Source organism: Acomys russatus, chromosome 31 (assembly GCF_903995435.1).
Source record: "Acomys russatus chromosome 31, mAcoRus1.1, whole genome shotgun sequence".
Classification (NCBI taxonomy): domain Eukaryota; kingdom Metazoa; phylum Chordata; class Mammalia; order Rodentia; family Muridae; genus Acomys; species Acomys russatus.
The window spans coordinates 29465766-29484471 of record NC_067167.1 but is presented as its reverse complement, the minus strand read 5'-3'; the positions used below and the strand labels follow the sequence as shown (position 1 = coordinate 29484471).

Genomic DNA, 18706 nt, shown 5'->3' with positions numbered 1-18706 from the left:
TTGGTTTTTCGAGACAGGGTTTCTCTGTGTAGCCTTGGCTGTCCTGGACTAGCTTTGTAGACCAGGCTGGCCTCGAACTCACAGCAATCCACCTGCCTCTGTCTCTGCCTCCCAAGTGCTGCGATTAAAGGCGTGCACCACCACCGCCCAGCTAATTCTGCAATATTTTCAATGCTAGTATTATTTTGACTGTTACACGAACTATGATTCTCTCTTAAACTTCTCAAGACATAAAAATCATGTTAGGATGCTGTACATACAGATATTTTAGGGTCCATCCAAGAAGAACAGTTGGTTAGAAGTCAGAGCAAGCCAGTGTTTTGTTGCTGTGGTTGAACCTCCCCCAAATGATGCTAACTCAGCACAAAACTAGGCTAAACTGTCCTCGACTCTTTTTTGACTAGGATTCAATGGACAGAGCTTAATTCAAAGATAATAGTTTTAGAAATTATAGGTCCAGAGTAAGAAGACATAAACATATGTTAAGTGAAGGAGGTTATGACTCAAATACTTTGTAAAACCCAGTTGACAGATATTTTTCAGTGTGAACTAATACTACACACTTTCTCAATCTGAAACCTTTTGTAAGCAATGAGAACAGGGAGCCTGTGTGACTGTGTAACCTCGAGGAATTTGCATTCTATTAGCAAGAGATAAAAAACAGCAACAGAAAATTTATATTTAAGGTGCTAGGTATAAAAAGAAACTTTCATTCACATGAAGTAATTGTCATCTCAGAGGCTTACTGTCTCCTCCTGCTGGCCTAGGCCTAGTCCTGGAAGCTTCTCGCCTCTGTACAATCTAACTTAGGCCTAGACTGTTTTAGCCTCTGAGATTTACTGCTTAACAAGCTCACCGTTACTTGTTCTTTCTGAGCTCTGGGCTGACTGGTTCAACTCAGCTGTTCTGGCTCTAACTCTTCTCCCAGCTGATTTATTTAATCTGGTTTCTCTCTTGGCCCAGAATTGCTCTGTTTGGCCTCAAACTAACTCAGCAATCTGCTCTAATCTTCTGCCTTCTTCTCAATTTCTGGTGTGTTCCATCTTCACCTGAGTTCTCGTTCTCTCTCTCTCTCTCTCTCTCTCTCTCTCTCTCTCTCTCTCTCTCTCTCTCTCTCTCTCTCTCTGCAACCCATCTCTCTAACACTGTCCTGGTTAAAAAAAAAAAAAACAACAACAACAACAACTGTGTCCTCTCTCTATAAAACTGCCTCTTAAGTAGCTTCCCTTTTCTCTCTTTTCTTGTGACAGTTGGGCGCATCCTGTTCTGTCAAATCTCTGCCTTTTCTGCCACTCAATTAGACATCACTCTCAAACATAGGTGCCTCCTTCTGGAAACTAACTTTACCTTTGTTTCAGATTAAAGGCATGTACCACCACACCTGGACCTGAGTTTTTCTTTGCCTACTGCTGGCTTTATACCAGGCTGGCCTTGAACTCGATCTGTTTGCTTCTGTCTCCTGGATTAAAGGCATGTTTGCATTCCAGCCAGATCACACAGACCTAGATCTTTGGATGTGATCTCTTGCCAGAACAGCCATGTTCTGAATTAACATTCCTCTACAGCTGGTGCTTTGAATAACAGGAGTGAATGCAGGAGGGTTTAGTGGTGGGGCACAGAGAAGCCCCTTTCTTTCTTTCTTTTTTTTTTTTTTTTTTTTTTTTTTGAAAGTGACAGTTGAAAACATAGAAAGGTGCTTTAAAGCAACAAGAAATGTGAGTGCCAAGATTCTTGAAATGGGCAGAGAGTTTGTATAAGTAAAGAATATCTTCAAAGCTTGAAAGCTAACTTGGTGAGACCTGTGACACCGTTGACTGTATCTGAGAGGCAAGCAGCAGTCAGCTCCTGTAGAGCCAGAGGGCCTAAGGGAAGGAGGCCTTTATATATATATATTCCAGTTCCACATGGTGTGCAGGTAATGATTTCTCTTTGTCATCCTCTGAAGCATGGGATATGGTGCTGTGGCCCAGTGTAGTTCCATTTTAATATATTTGCTATGCAAGCAGCATGAGGACTTGGCCCCAGGTCCCCAGTCCTCTCTCTGTAAAAGCTGTGTGTGGCGAACGCTGAGGGTAGCAGCACAGCTCTGTTACCCCCAGCTCTGGAGGAACAGATAGATAGAGTCTAGGGGCACGCTAGCCATGGACACACACACACACACACACACACACACACACACACACACACACACACACTGAGAACCCTGGAGAGACACTGTATCTGCAGAGACTGACTGGTTAGAACTGTAGTGCTGGACTGTCTCAATCCCTGCTCACAGGCAGCCACTTTGCATTCCCTACCCCTCCAATAAATATCTTGCATGAGGAAAAAAGGAGGAGGAGGAGGAGGAGGAGGAGGAGGAGGAGGACTGTAGAGAGATCGGAAGGCATTATTTGGGGTCTATCTAGACCTCTGGAACAGCCATTCCTTGCCTACCTCTGTGTCTGAACTAACATCTTATGACCATAAATAATTAGAATCTATTAACTAAGCAGACAATTGGCTTCCACTAACCTAAAAGCTAATTGTATAGCTCTGTTGTATTTTAACTTTTTCCTTGACTTATGACTTTCTTTCTTCTGTAAAACTATAAAATTTCATAAACTGCTTCTACATTGGAACATGGGATTGGAGGGTAACCACAATCTGTGTTCCTGGCCCATGGTCACTGAAGATAGCACCAGAATAAGATACTTCTTATTCCATTTAAGGTAAGAGCCGTGGCTTTCCAATTGCTCACATACACTGACACTCACATACACTGGCACACACACACACACACACACACACACACACAGCCACACAGTACGCAGAACAATATTCATCTATTTTTTAGGAATATGTGATGGTCTAATCCAAACTGCTTCCAATCTCAAAATTTACATAGTTTATATAATGCTGTCCCACTAACAACTCTGAACTCTACATCCCCACGTAGAAACGAAATCTCTGACATTTATTTTCTCCAAAACAAATTGAACTTTGTATACCTTATGAGATAGATTGGGTTGTTTTCCTGTTAAGTGTATAAGGTGATGATATAACCACTAAATGGTATGGCTAAGAGGAAGGTTTTTATTGTAGGTGTGAGAGAAAACGGCCTTAGGCATCTAAAAGAGTCCAGAGCAGAGAAAGTAGGAAACTGAACATGGCTAGCGGGCTGAACCTGGCCATGAGAGGAACAGCACCGAGAGGGAGAGGGGGAAGAGGGGGAGGGGAGAGGGGGAGAGGGAGGGGGAGAGAGAAAGGGGAGATGGTGGGGTAAGGGAGGGAGAGGAGAGGAGGCGGAGGGAGGGGAGATGGAGAGGGCAGAGGAGAGGGAGAAGGGGGAGAGGGAGAGGAGGAATAGAGAGGGAGGCCTTTCCGAAATCTGCAGAACTGAAGTTTCCTTTGGGCCCGACACTAAGCACATTTCATTACAAATGACTGCTTACATCCGCATGCTAACCTACTGCTCTCTACAGAGGAGGCGTCCTTCACGTCCACATCCAGAAAGGGGAGTCAGAAGGCAAGGAAGGATAGACTGGCCTGCAGAAAAGCCCCTGGTACAATATAGGCTAGGCTAGGCTCTTCCAAACCAAGGGGGAGATTTACTCAAGTGTCCCTGGATGAATTTCATACTTTACACAAGGAAGACATCAGGAGAGGGAGAGGACCAGTGGGACAAGAAAGGATCATGAGAAGGGAAACATGAGAAAATACAGTGATGTGCATGTATGAAAAACACTGTGCTGGTCATGGTGGCACACACCTTTAATCCTAGGACTCGGGAGGCAGAGGCAGACGGATCTCTGTGAGTTCGAGGCCAGCTTGGTCTACAAAGCAAGTCCAGAATAGCCAAGGCTACACAGAGAAACCCTGTCTTCAAAAACAAAAAACAAAAAACAAAAAAACAAAAAAATAGAAAGAAAAGAAAAAGAAAGAAAAGTGCTATAATGAAACCCGTTATCTTATATTCTAAGTAAAAAAAACTTACTAAAATAGATAATTTTTGTAACAGCATGAAAAAAAGGTTCCATGATTAAGACAGACTACTAAGAAATATCTTAGACTGTGTTTGCACCAGTTGCTATCCTGTGTTTATACTTGGCTTGGCTCTTAAATAAGTACTGTCTTAAAGTAGTTTTTGAATTGTTGGGCATAGCTGTTATCCTAGCTTTTCACTGTCAGCTGGCTAGCCGCTATTTTTCCTTAATGACAGAGATCACACTTCTACATGTGAAACATAAGTGTTTAGTGCCTATTATGGTGCAAAATACACCAATATGGAAATAGTAAACAGCCAGAACAGCAATTGAATGAAACAATCACTAGATTATACATTTCTGTTTCAAAAGTCAGTAATAGATTTTTTTAAAGTGTGATTAATGCTATTTCATTCAAATTAGCACATTTAAGTTTTGTCAGTAAGTAGAGAAGCATTTACAAACAAAATGTATTAATAGATGTCTTCAGGAACACATCACCTATATTGCTGTTTTTTAAAAGTAAAGTCTTAGTATATGGAGTGGGTGTGTTTTACAAATAGTATAGACTGATTGGGAAAGATGAGAAAGCTTATTATGGGGGCCAATTTTTCTATTCCATATCACTTCCTTTAACACTTTTCTCCAGGGCCTTGTTGCTGACTCTTCTCTCCGCCTCCCCTTCAGTTTACATTGTCCAGCTCAACTGGACAATGCAAACAGCCAGTACTGTAGATCAAAGGCCAGCATGCACTCCCCAAACACCATCTCTGCCTCCTGCTTAATTAGCCAATGTTGACAGTAGTACATGGGCCAGTATTGTCATGCATGCTCTCCTTTGAAGCCTTGTGGTCTTAGAATCCTATTATTTCAATGTCATCTCTTTTCTTGGGGGAATGGAATAGGGCAAGGATGAGAAAGAAAATTTATCTTTTCCTTGTTCTTTTCAAGTTCTCAAGGGTTTGATATGCTCTATTCTAAAATGCGGATAATCGTATGACATTATAACAAATTGTGGTAATTTGAATTTTTCTCTTGCCTTTTTAAATTTTCAATCATTATCCTCAGCAGACAATCTCAAAGAAAACAATATGATAAAAGAGAAAGTAAAAATTCTGATGTGATGTTTCTGTTATTTAGATGTTATAATAAATTTAGTCCAAGTGTTCAGATAGGTTGCAAAAAAGGAAAAATAAAAGCTCCATTGCCTTTGTTTTAAGTAGAAATTGTCTGCATAATTACATTTATCTCCTATTCCATAACAACTCCGGAAAGAAAGTAGACTACATGACATCCTATGAAGTACATTTGGTAATTGCTGTTGGCTGGGCTTGTTTTTGAAGTTACTTTTGTACATACAAATGAAGAAAGCAATTTGAATTCTTATGTTGTCATATTACAGAGCAAACAAATGCCTCTCAAGCTTGTGGCAGGATCAGCTGGTGGCTTTGCAAAAGCTTCAACTCCTGGTCACACTCCCTGAGGTCTGGCTCTTTGCATCCCAGTAGTTGCATACCTGCCAAGTCTCTGGCTGGTGCTGATGTTGCTGATGCAGAGCCAGCCTCAGGGAACCAAAGGATTTATTTCTGTTTCCTGCTTGTCTTGAGAAGTAAAAGTTAGGAGCTGGTGGTGCCAGGCATAGAGTCATGTGGATGCTTGGAAGAGACTCCATCCATCTTTAACACCTTCCATGTGCACCTAATCCTGCTCTCTCTCTCTCTCTCCCAGAGGGCTGCAGCACACCCAGTGCTCTCTGCCTACCTTAGAGCCTCAGTTTTCCTCCAAAACTACATTAGTTGTCCTTCATCCGTCAATGAAAAGTTCTCCCTCCACTCCTCTATTCCAGAGTTATCCTGTGTATTTATGGATCTAGCATGACGTCACAGAAAGAAGTACAAAGGCCTGGGGTAAATCACAGGTCTGTGCTGCAGCTTCTCCAGCAAAACGGAGACACTAGTATCTGCCCCACCTAGATTTATCAGATGGGTCTGAAGAGAGGTCCTAGGGATGGCATCAAGGACAATACTAAATATTTCACCAATTAATTCATCCTCCCCAAACTTCCAGCATTTGCAGTCTATGGCATTAGCCTCCCTGTCAACCATTGACCATGACATCGCCCATAGATGCAGAGTGTCTTAGTGTTTCCATTTCTGCGAAGAGACGCCATGACCATGGCAGCTCTTATAAGAGAGAGCACTTAATTGGGGCTGGCTGACAGCTCAGAGGTTTTCTCCATCATCACCGTCACAGGAAGCATGGCAGCATACAAGCAGACATGGTGCTGGAAAGGGAGCTGAGAGCTCTATACCTGGGTTGGCAGGCAGGAAGAGACAGTGAGCCACTAGACCTGGCATGGAGCTTCTGAAACCTCACAGCCCACCCCCTAGTGACACACTTCCTCCAACAAGGCCACATCTCCTAACAGTGCCACTCTCTATGGGCCTATAGAGGCCATTTTTATTCAAGCCACCATTCAGAGTAAAAGGATAAACGTGCTAGATGGGGTTTTCAGCTTTCTGGAAGATATAAAAGCAAGTGTTGTGATTTGATTTTTTTTTTTTCAAGAAAGCAGAGTCCCTGAAGTCAGAGCTATAGAATCTGTGGCCATTCTGATCCCCTCTGGTCAGACAGCCTCAGGTCCCGGTGACCTTGCCATCAGGCAGAACACAGTACCTGAAACCACCCAGTTTATGACACCACTTGACAACCAAGGACATTACTGAGAGACGAGCATAGCTGTTCACTTCCAAGCCAGCTGCCTTCTGTACTGTTGCTATGTTCCCTGGGGTGTCGGTAGTAAGTACACTTGGGACCCATGAGATCCATACATAAGCTAGAAAGAACCAATACAACACTGTAATAACTTCTTTTCATTCATCCCTTTAAACAATAACACAATAATTTTAGAATCAAATCATCCATCCTATCGAGACTTTGATTGAGACCATACACAACCAGGGCTCTCTAAGCATCCGCCCCAGACAGAACATATATTAGCAAAGAAATGTGCATGTGAATTGAGTTATGAAAGCTTTTTTCTTGGCCTTATTCCCTAAGATAGATAGATAGATAGATAGATAGATAGATAGATAGATAGATAGAGATATAGATGGTTTATACTGGGTTTGGTGTTAAAAGCAAATTGACAAGTTATCTAAGAGGACTGCACAGATTGTATGCAGACATCAGAGCATAGTGTATAGAGAATCTGAACGGCTGTCATTTTTGTAGGTGGGGACAGTCATAGAACCAATGCCCCATGGATACAAAAGATGATTCTCCTTGAAGCTGGGCACATATCATCTGGGTATTAAGTCATCTGAGTACTAAGTCATCTGGGTACTAAGTCATCTGGGTACTAAATCATCTGGGTACTGCTGACTCTATCAGTGTGTCCTTGAATAAACTATTTTTTAAGCCAATAGGATACTGGTTACCAAATTGAATTAATATCTCTATATATGTTAATATTATGTTTCTATATATATATACTCACACACACACACATGGACAGAGGGAGAGAGAATCGCGTGAGTCCATTTTTACATGTATCAGGTAAGAATGGGGCATGCTCAGCATCCCTGCACTTAGTGATGTGTGTCCCTGCGCAACAGCAATGATATGAAGTCCAGGTTTGCTTCTTCCGCTCCAGAGTAAATGCCTTCTCAAAACCTTTTTTGTTGGTCAGTGGGCGATTACCACATGAAAGAAAGACATTGAAAACAAACGTCTCTAGCCATGAACTCCTTAGGAAGAAGGGTGATAGGAAGGCACCGTGTCCCTGGCGTCCCTAAGGGGACATACCATAGCATACTGCAGCACTTCTAGAACCTTGGACCTTCCAACCCCAGAGCTGAGTCCGTCTGGACTCCATCCCCCTCCAGAAGCGCAGACCACAGTTTCTCCCATACCACTCGGGTCCATCAAAGAACACACAGCTCATGCAGGACACTACATCTTGCAAGGAGGACAGGCTATTTTCTAAAGCTGCCGTATCCCACTTGGCCAGTAGGTGCTGCCATGTAAGCATGCTCAGTCTTCCGGTCTGTACTGAAGTTCAAGCTTAGAACTGCAAAGAAGGGGGGAAATCTACATTTCAAAAATGACTTACAAACAAACAAACAAAAGCCCTTTCACAGTAAATATTGAGAACTGATTGATTGTGAGGGGTCCGTTACAATTCTAAAGTGCACCTGAAAAACACCTCAAAGAGAGACAGACAGAAAGAGGCTTCCACAGGTGTTTCCTCTGTGCTGCAAATCTAAACAATCCCCCGAGTTCAATCACAACAAAGCCAGAGGCAAGGAAAAAACCCCCAGCTCCCCACCCCCAACCCCCCAGCAACAAAGATGAAAAGGAAGCAAGTTTAGTAAAGCCCATGACTCCCCCTGGAGCTGGTTTGATAAAGAGATCTCCATGAAAGCTCTAAATCCTGGTGTGTGAGGCGGGGCTTAGGGAAGACTCAAAATGAAGACAGTAAGACATAGTCACTGTCCAGGCTGACGTCTGTAAAGTACGCGGTAGTCGAAACCCACCCGGGAAATGCTACCTGACTCCCCAATTGATCATGGGTTGAGGGTCTGAATAAAGACATCTGGTTAGACCTCAGTATGACTAAACAGCTGCATACTTGAGATACAATGTCACCAACAGCCCTATCCTTTTACCCACAGGGTAAAAGAAAAATAAATTCAAGGCATAGGCTTAAAGAGCCTGTGGGATGTTCTTCTTGGGTAAAGGGCAGCCCCCAAACACCACAAATATCCAACACATCTGAATGAATTATTATGAAGTCATTAAATTACATGTGTGTATGAGGAAACAAAACCTCATTGGGTTACTTTTCCCAATACTTTTATATTTTGGAGGGGAAAAAATAATCATAAGAAAACTTAATGCTTCCACCAGAACCTGAACAGAAATAAAATGTTTATGAGTTAGGATTCTCCAAGGAGATGGAACCAATAGAGTGAGTACCCTTAGAAAGGCAGGAAGTGGAGAGTGGGGGTTTGCCGTAAGGAGTTAGAGGGCTCAGCTCTGGTGGCTGGTGAGAAATGTCAAGAACACAGGCAACAGATTGGAGACCAGGGAAGAGTCCGTGTTGAGCCTGGAGGCAATCTGCTGGCAGGTCCCCCTCCCCTGGCAGAAGTTGAACAGAATGGCTGACGCCTGTCTAAGGCCTTCATTTTTATTCAGTCCTTTCTTTAGCGACTCTAACTCTTTAGAGACATTCTTGGGTACTCGAGGCTAGAACGTGAACATGCAGATGGGGAAAGGTGAATCAACGCTAAGATAGCTTAGTGGGTTTTCATATTGGGGGAGGGAGGACACCGAGGGAGGGAAGAACAGGAAGGGTAGGGAGAGAGGACAGGAAGAAAGAGATGGGAGAGGTTGGTAAATATACTTCTCAGAGCAGAGATTCTGAAAAGGTAGTGCCATGAGCACCAGCAGCAGCTGAGGAAGGAGACTTCTTAGGGCCCACCCCTACACGGTGAAGCCACAGGCAAGGCCCAGGCATCTGTGGCTAGCCTGCCTGTGGTTCCAACGAAGGCTAGAGTGAGAGAGCGTCTCTCTTAGCAGCTGCTACAGTACAGGAACGGTGCCACCTGAGAAAATTTCCAACGGGCTGTGTAAACATTGTTTAAGCCATGTGTTTTCACTAAAAATATTATGCTGATGCATATTTTTCTAAATAGAACTTTGATCCATTTTTCTCTGTAAGTTAAAAAGTAAGCCAGCCACAGTTGTAAGGACAGGCATCCTAACAGTAGTAAAAAGGCACGTGGCACCTGAATACAGGTGTCACAGTGTAAAAGAACCGTCCAAGAGAAGTAATTTATTGAATATCACACACAATAGGCTAATCACTGTTCTGTATGCTTGGCGGCCTCAGTTAACGTATACAATTCCCATGAACGGAAAAGCTAAATTCTCATGGTAGAACTTGGGTAAATTCATTCTATGCTCTCTAAAAATAAAACAACTACACATAGAACTTTTGAGCGGCCACTTTTGATCAAGGGTCAGTTGTATCCCATGCTTCCAGACACCTTATTCCCCCTCACAACATTAGCCTTTAAATAGCAGGTGCACCAGCCAGTCTCCACACTCCATGCTGTTTGGGAATCAACAGAATTCTACAGAGCAGGAGGTTCTCATTGGTTGTGGCCATTTCCACGTCTTAGTGGATGGGCAGGTCTGCAAACAAGGACGTGAAGGATTCACCATTGCTTGGAGCACATACGCTGTCTGGAGACTCAGGTGCACGCCGCTAGTCAGGCTTGTTCCTAACCCTGAGCGACCTGTCTCACTCAGTTCTGAGCACGGAAGATGCAAAAGGTGATATTGCGTGATGCAACTAGAGCTACCATGCATAATTATGTACGGAAATTATGTTTAAAGAATTTTCCAGTTCTCTGGGGTGAGAGATTTTTATTTGTGGAATCCAATTTTTACATCCGTAATCAAGAGAAAGATTATTCATTGAGCCCGCTCCACACTGGACTTGAATCTGGATATGTCTTCTTTGTGACATTCCGTCACGGAATGACAACAGTGAGATTAGTACATTTAGGCAAGCCCATTGTGAGTGAAGCTCCAGAAGCGCTTGCCAGTTGCACTGTTTAGCTATGTCCCGATGGAATAGAAAGCATTCTCGCACTGAGCAATTATACCAGCAGGCCATCGATTGAGAAGCTGATGTTTGTCTGTGGCCACAAGAGCAAGAGAGGCCCCATTCCTGGAAGCTGTGCGCTATCATTTTTAAATAAAGGGGCTCTTTGTCACTAGTTTTCTAGGAATTGAAAGCATTTGGTGTGAATTCTCTTTTATTCTTCCTGACCAAATAAAATCCACAAACACTCTACAGGCTCTTCTTGTATGAGGAAGGCAGGTAATTCTTTATTCCAAAATCATAAGTGATAGGCATTCTTTCTTCCCACAGAATGACCAATTCAAGGCAAGTTACAGTCTATAAATACAGGTTTGTTGGGGGCAGCTCTCAGCGGGTTCACTGGTCCCAAAGAACAGGGCCAGGGACGCTGATATGCAGGAGACAAAAAGGGGATAGGGGGCGAGAGGAGAGGAAATTCAGAGAGAGGGGGAGAAAGCAGAGAGAGAGGGAAAGCAGAGTGAGGGGACAGACAGACAGACAGACAGACAGACAGACAGACAGACGGACAGACAGATGGACAGACAGACAGACAAAAGAGAGGTGGGAAACCAAAATGCAGAATATCTGGATTATATAGGGAAGCCCAGTCCCTGGGCTGCAAAGTTCAGGGTATGCCAGCCATGCCCTGTAACAGGTGGGGACTGGGGGATGCTGGGAAAACCTGGAGGCCAGGTCTGGTTTGGTTTAAAAAATAAATAAATAAATAACAAACCTCACTTACTTTTCCTGGGTCTAAAACCCAACAGTAAGCTTTTACATAATCCAAAGTGTTTTCTTCCCATAAGAATTTTTAATTCCTGAACTGTCAAGTTATAAGAAATACATATTCCATAAGATGTTTGCTCTTCACTAGGCAACTTTTAAATAATACAGTTTAGGATGGGAGGTGGTGTGCATGCCTTTAATCCCATCACTCAGGAGGCAGAGGCAGGTGGATCTCTGTGAGTTTGAGGCCAGCTTGATCTACAAAGAGAGTTCCAGGACAGCCAAGGTTACATAGAGAAACCCTGTCTCGAAAAACAAAAATAAAGGCTCACAGTTTAAATGTCATTTATTTAATTAAAATAATATAAGGTCTGAATATAGCCATCTGTGGGAAACACAAGACAGATTCACTAAAGTTATATCCTATCATGTCTTTTGTTTGGTTGGTTGGTTTTTGGTTTTTGGTTTTTTGAAACAGGCTTTCTCTTGTAGTCCTGGCTGTCCTGCCTGTCCTGGACTCATTTTGTAGACCAGGCTGGCCTCGAACTCAGAGATCCATCTGCTTCTGCCTCCCGACTGCTGGGAGTACAGTTGTGTGCCACCACGCCGGGCTCTCTATCATGTCTTATGTCTTTAGCATGAAGCAGGAGTTTCCTGACTACTCACAGATTCCTAGGCTTCCCAAGAGCAGGGGATAAAATGCATGAATTTGAGAAAAGAATGCACTGAGCTGCAGATAACACAGAACTCAACCATGAAGCCTAGAACAACCCCACCAACTAGTTTTGGCATAGATACTTCTGTCTAAAGCAGTGATTCTCAACCGTCCTAATGCCCCAACCCTTTAATGTGGTTCCTCTTGTTGTGGTGACCCCCCCCCCCGCAACCGTAAAATTGTGTTCAGTATACTTCATAACTGTAATTTTCTTATTTATGAGTGCTAATGTAAACATCAGGTATCCAGGATGTCTGATGTGTGACCCCATGAAAAGCTTGTTCAGGTCCCAAAGAGCTTGACACCTACAGGTTGAAAATCACTGGTCCAGAGAGCACTCAGGGTTTGCATGTGTCCTTTCCTTCCAATGTTATCCCACTGCCCTGATTCCGCCATATCCGGTGCATTCTTTGAAGCATCCAGAGGTGCTATCCACTCACAGCCAATTTGGCCACAGCAGAAATGAGGTGGAGTGAGAAGGGTTCTCCCAGGACCAAGGGATAAAGTGTGAACCCACTCTGGTGCTGCAGTTAACTCTCACACTGCTTCTGTCCCCCCCCCCCACCCCACCACCACCACCTCCCCCATGGAAGAAGAGATGCTGCAGAGACTCACTGACCAGTTAAAGTTCACCAAGTCTGGTCCCATCTATTTCATGCGTTTGCACTGGCTTCAGAGTCAGAGTCCCACTTAAGACTCCAATTCTCTCTGCCTCCTCTGGACAATGCTTACACAAACACTGCCTTCCTCTCAGAGGCTTGGTAAAGACCAAGATCGTATGCTAACTGTTGAGTGGGCTTGGAAGTGGCCCGCACATGGGGGCACATGTACACCACTGTTATTTTGTGACTTTGCCATGTCGTATGGTGCGGAGGCAAATGCACATTGCTGTGGAAGTCATAAAGACCAAGAGCAGCAGTTCTCAACCTGTGAGTCGTGACTACCTTGGGGTTGGCATGACCCTTTCACAGGGGTCACCTAAGACCATCAGGAAACACAGATATTTACATCACCATGTATAACAGTAACAAAATTACAGTTATGAAGCAGCAATAAAAATAATTTTATGGTTGGAGGTCACCACAACAAGAGGAGCTGTATTAAAGGGTGGCAGCATTAGGAAGGGTGAGAAGCGCTACCCTAGAGGGATGAATTGATGGCCCTGGGCCTCAGTTTCCTCAGTTTCTCAAAGAGGAAGACAATGCCTTCTCCAAAGGGAAAGAATGACTATTAGCTGAGCTGAGCTGCAGTGGGCCTTTCCACAGGCCCTGACAAGCAGTCAGGTGATTTGTACTCTTCTGTAACTCTGCCATGACTCACTGTTTGCTCTAGCTCTAGCTCTGGCATTCCCCTTGAGGTGATTTGGACTTGTGGCTCATTATTTTCTGTGTGCTTCCCCCATTAATATACAGTGAAACAAAGTTAAATTGAGTATCATGAACTATGTTGAGAGGAAAATAGGTTCATAAGGAAGACCTCTTATGACTCTTAGAAGAAAAAAATGTCACCAAACAGAGTTGGGGGGTGTCAATGATGGAAGAGGTAGACCACAGCCACCCACTATGGCTCTTCAGCACCAGGTGGCAAGCACTATGCCATCCCTCTGCACCACTTACAGACACAGGTCAGTGCCCTGGGAAACATGAAAGCAGCAGAGAGCTTGAGTGTGACACTGCTGGCCCTCATTGGACACATCACCAAGATGGTGCCACACACTCTCAGAAGTGGAAAGATTAGCCTCGGGAAGAGTGTGTCTTCTTTGCAGAGCACTGCTATACGGACTGTGGGCCTCTCAGGCGGCTTCCATCTGTCACCAGCACAGAGGCATATCCAAGCCCCTCCCCTCAGTGGCTCATCCTAAAGTCAGAAGATCGGCTGATTTTCTATGATACTTATACCCTCAGTGGAAGTGCTTGCTCTTTGTTTAGCATACTCCGAGGGGATGCGTGGACACATAGCATGCCCTTGTTTTTCCTCTCTGGCCACATAACTATTTTATTGTGACCTCCTCTTACAGGCCCCTCCCACAAACAATAGTGTCACTGTCCCAGTCCAGCTCACACTGCCTTCTTAGAGTTGTTGCTTCCAGAACAGATTGGGTAGAGAACCTCTGAAACATGGAGAATATTCTTGTCTGCAGAATTCCTTTGAGCCTGGCCAAGGACTTGAATCCAAAGCAAATGTATAGAAAACCAACCCAAGGTGAAGCCTTTTTCAACAGGAGGTGGCAGCAGCAGCCAAGGATTGAGCACCCTTGCCCAGCCCTGCGGACAGGAGGCATTTGCCAGCAACTGTCAATTCTGGGCTGCTGTTCGGTGTTCTAAAGCCAATGTGCATGACTTGCCTAAGTGCCCTCATCCTCAGCAAAACTTGTGACCATGGAAAACCCCGGCCTTTTGCATAAATTGAAAGCCTAACCAGCAAATGAATGAGGGGTGAAGCTGTTGCTAAGTCTTCCTGCAAAGGAAGAGAAAAGCCCTTCAGAGCACTCGGACTGTGGCTGCAGGAGGGTTGCCATGAAGAGGGTCCACTTGTGGGGGATGCCTGGAAGAGCAAGGACTCCAGAGCCAGTCCACACATTTGATGAGACTTAATGAGGGGACTCAGCCACACAGCTCTGATAGATTAGGGGATAGCTTCTCCATAAATGCTACAAAGGGTCCAAAAAGATAATGGCCAGAAAACTTGGTTTATAAATTATGATACATAAACATCTGATTAATTTCAGATCACCTGTTAATTTGACACACACACATTTTTCTGGAGGGGAGGGTGGAGGTGTCTCTATTACAAGGCCAGAAGCAGTTGGAGCATGGCTCTATTATTTCTCTGATAATTATAATTTCCCAGAGAGTTAAGGCACACAAATTACTTTGTAATAGCTTTAAATTCTTTGCTTCATCTTCAGTCTACAATTATGCACTCACCCATGCTCCTGTCATCTGTTGTCTTGATTTATGAAACCTTGGTTCTCTGATCTCATTTCTTACCTCTGCCTCCTTTAAAACTTCCAGAATGTGGCCACAAGGTCAAATTTCTCATCATTACAGCATCACACACTCAGGTGTAATCATTACCGTCTTAATAAGGCGGGCAGTTAGTCCCACAGTAGTCTATTTCACCCACCAGATAATTGCTCAGCCTTCACTATATAACCCCATTTTGTGCCTTGCTCTGAGTCCGGGTTTGCCATGTTCAAACATCTATTGATTTGGCACATGTATTAATTAAAAACTTATTTCTCGCCAAGCATGTGATAGATCAACTGCCATGCATGAGAAAGGAAAATGTCATTAATCTTAACCAATTTCACTTGTTGCAAAAACAGTGTAACAAAGTTTCCTGGTAACTGCTGGGCAGCTTCCTCAACCTTTTCAAAAGCCAAGAGGAGTGGAATACAGCCGTGTAGAGTGCTTAAAAGGTATGAGGCCCAGGTCCAGTGCCTAGCTCTGAAAAAAGAAAGAAAGAAAGAAAGAAAAAAGGCCTGAAATGTATTTAGTTATTGCAAAAATCAGTTTGGTATCATGGAACCATACAAAAAAATTTATGTTTTTAATAAAACAAAGATCAATAATTTCCTTTTGATCTACTTTAAACCCAGAGTGATTTTTAATCCACAATAGAATTCGACATACATAAATTCTTCTGCCTGGATGGCAAAAAGGTATAGAAATTCTAGAACATCCTTATTAGAGTGGGTTGGATCTCTAACAAGAACGTCTAAAGCCAAGGCTCGGTTTTATCTTTTATTTTGCTGCCTTGGTTGGTTTTCTGTGCACTCATTTGGCTTGAAGGCAGAGACATTCCCTGTTGATTATCTCGACTTGGCCTGGGTTTCTGCTACACATTTTCCTTCCTAATAAGGTAGCAGGCGAGGGGTTTGTGTGAGTTCCAGCGAGTTTCTCTGGGCTTGTGGAATGTGGGGAGGGCAGAATCCTACGGAGATGAAAACATAAGCATGTGCATTGATAAAGAGAACTAAGAAGAGGAAAGCTCTCTTAAGACTTCCCTTTGTTCCCTTACTCTGGGCACCTCCACGTCTCCTGACATCTCCTGTGTGGCTGTGGGAGTGGCTAACATCGCTCTTTTATTACCTGTAATGTAAGGAGCACGGAAAACATTGTGAGGTTTCTGCAGAAGAAATTCTAACAAAATGAAGTTATCATCATCATCAAAGTTGAAATCCTCCAAGCATCCTCACGCTCGGCACTGCTAATTAGCCACCTAAGGATGAGATCTCGGAGACTAAGTCCCACATCCCTGAAGGGAGCGATAGATCATGCCATCTCCTGATGGCATACAAATTACACTGTTTGTCTTAATTCTGAAGCTGTGCGAGCCAATGCTAAAGAAAGGACTCAGTTGCCTGTCTATGTATCAACTGGTTTTCCTCTCAAGGTCATAAATTAGATCAAAGAAATAGTTACTTGATAAAAATTGCTTAAGCAGTGCATTCCCGATGAAGAACTTTCATTTAGCAATGGATTTCTTACCTCTAAATTTATTTGGGGAGAGCCTCCACACGTCAACAAGCCACATTTGGATTGATATAAAAAAATAAGTCATTATTTTCACCATCATTTGATGGGTTACTCTTATAGAATTAAGACTCACAGGACTAGGAAAGAGCTGAGTGGCAGAGACTTTGCTTAACTCGATGACAGGCTAGGTTCACTGGCCAGCCCAGATACATATTTGTCATCTTAGTACAACCTGGTGTCATGTGCTAGGAGGGACTTACATTGAGGAAATGCCTCCAGATTGGTCCAAGGGATTGGCTGTCTTTGTGGCATTGTCTTGACTGTTGCTTGGTGTCTTAGGGCCCAGCCCACTGTGGACAGTAACATTCCGAGGCAGGTGGGCACTAGGAGCAAGCCGGTGAGCAGCACTACTCTATGGCCCCACTTCAGCTCCTGCCCCCAGGTTCCTGCCTTGAGCTCTAACTGTCCTTGGTGTTGAAATAAACCTTCTCCTCCCCAAGTTGTGTTGGGTTGTGGGGTTTCATCACAGCAGCGGGGAAGCAAACTAAGATTCCCACACTGATAATATCAACATTTAAGACTGTCTGAGCCAGGCTGGCAGTGATGATACATATCTTTAATCCCAGCACTAGCAGATGGATTTGTGAGTTCGAGGCCAGCCTACTCTACTGAGTGCATTTCAGAACAGCCAGGGCTACACAGAGAAACCCTGTTTTGAAAAAAAAAAACAAAAAACAAAAAACACAACTCAGTTTTAACATTTTTTTTCACTAAATTTTCATCAGGTCTGCAGTTACCTTCCTTAGAAAGTAATTCTCTGATCAAGGGATTGTGGAGAGGGGTTTTGGGGGGAGCGGGGTTGGAGGCTTTGGTTTGGTTGGTGACAGGGCCTTACTATATACTCCAGGCTGGCCTGGAACTCATTATGTAATTCAAGCTGGACTCAAACTCCTCGTGATAACACCTTCGCTTCAGACACCTGCGCTTCAGATATGGGGCCACCACACTGGCCTAGAGAGTGTGTGCTCAGGCCTGAAATGCCCATACTCCGCCTCTTTACCGTAGCAGTTTGCTTCACTCCTCTCCAGCTGAGTCTACAGCTCTACCCTCTGAGCGACAATGAGCACTGTGTCACCTTTTAAAGTCTTTGCCAACTTGATAGACCAGTGTATGAATTTCACTTTTTTGGTATGTCTTTGATCACTATTGAAGTCCCTTACATTTAGCCTTCTTTATTATTGTAAAAAGATGTAATGGGAGAGAAAGGGCTTACGGGCTCAAACTGGGAAATGTTAACTTAAGGCTGAAAGAGACACATCTCTGGTTCTGTAGATAAGCTGTGGATGGGAACATATGAAAGGCAGCGTAAAAGCAGAGGCATCCCACCCTTTCAACAGGCGGCCGAGAAATGTGCCACTTGACCGCTTCATGAAAGGCAACTCAACATTTCCCTCCATTGTTTATGAAGCCACCACAATCTTGGCTTGTGCTGTTGAGCTTGAAGGACACTGGCTTGTGCGTGATTTATGGAGGTTCTCCCAGCACGCCTAACTCCCTGGAGTCAGCTGTCAACTTCTCCTTTCATCGGAGTTAGCGAGGGAGGCTGTTTCAATAGGCACAAGTTTCATTCACTTAGTGAGTAAACCACAGGCTTGCTCTGTTCAGCCGCTTTCATGCCTAATGGGAAATTTCCCCTCCAAATGTATAAGAGCTGAAAACATATCTGTGCCTTTAACTGTCTGGGGATGTGTCATGTTACACTACATTTGAAACCAAGGTGACATACATTAAGTAGCCAGATCACAACATGCCAGTCAGGCAGCTGCTTGTGTCATCTCCTGACTAGGTGGAGAATTTCAAGCACCTAGGCTCATGCACTCTGTAAAAAAGAGACTGATATATTTTCCTGCTTCGAAATAAATTACTCTACTGTAGTTAATTCTTTGCAGCTTTTTAATTCTTTTCTTGTACCCAAGAGCTAATTAGTAAATCAAGATGCTGTCTGAGAGATAGTTTGAGTACCATAGGATACTTCCCAATTAGACCATCGGGGCAAAAAAAATGCAGGTAATTGCAGATAGCCCTGAGTGTGCACACAAAACAAGGAAAAGCAAAATAAATATCATCTTTTACTTGAAAATACAAAAGTTAAATATGGAACCAC

The 18706-nt window shown here is 43.7% G+C and overlaps 1 protein-coding gene and 1 long non-coding RNA gene across 3 annotated transcripts in view; one reads left to right on the top strand and one right to left on the bottom strand.

Annotated features, from left to right (window-relative positions):
- LOC127183584 (uncharacterized) overlaps positions 1–8032 on the bottom strand; it is a 71142-nt gene extending 63110 nt beyond the window's left edge. Inside the window, exon 1 of the long non-coding RNA XR_007830047.1 lies at positions 7880–8032. This is a non-coding gene — a long non-coding RNA (uncharacterized LOC127183584). The remainder of the gene's footprint in view (positions 1–7879) is intronic.
- The window catches only part of Syt1 (synaptotagmin 1), a 402656-nt gene that overhangs the window by 348588 nt on the left and 35362 nt on the right, over positions 1–18706 (top strand). The gene's annotated exons all lie outside the window — the stretch shown is intronic.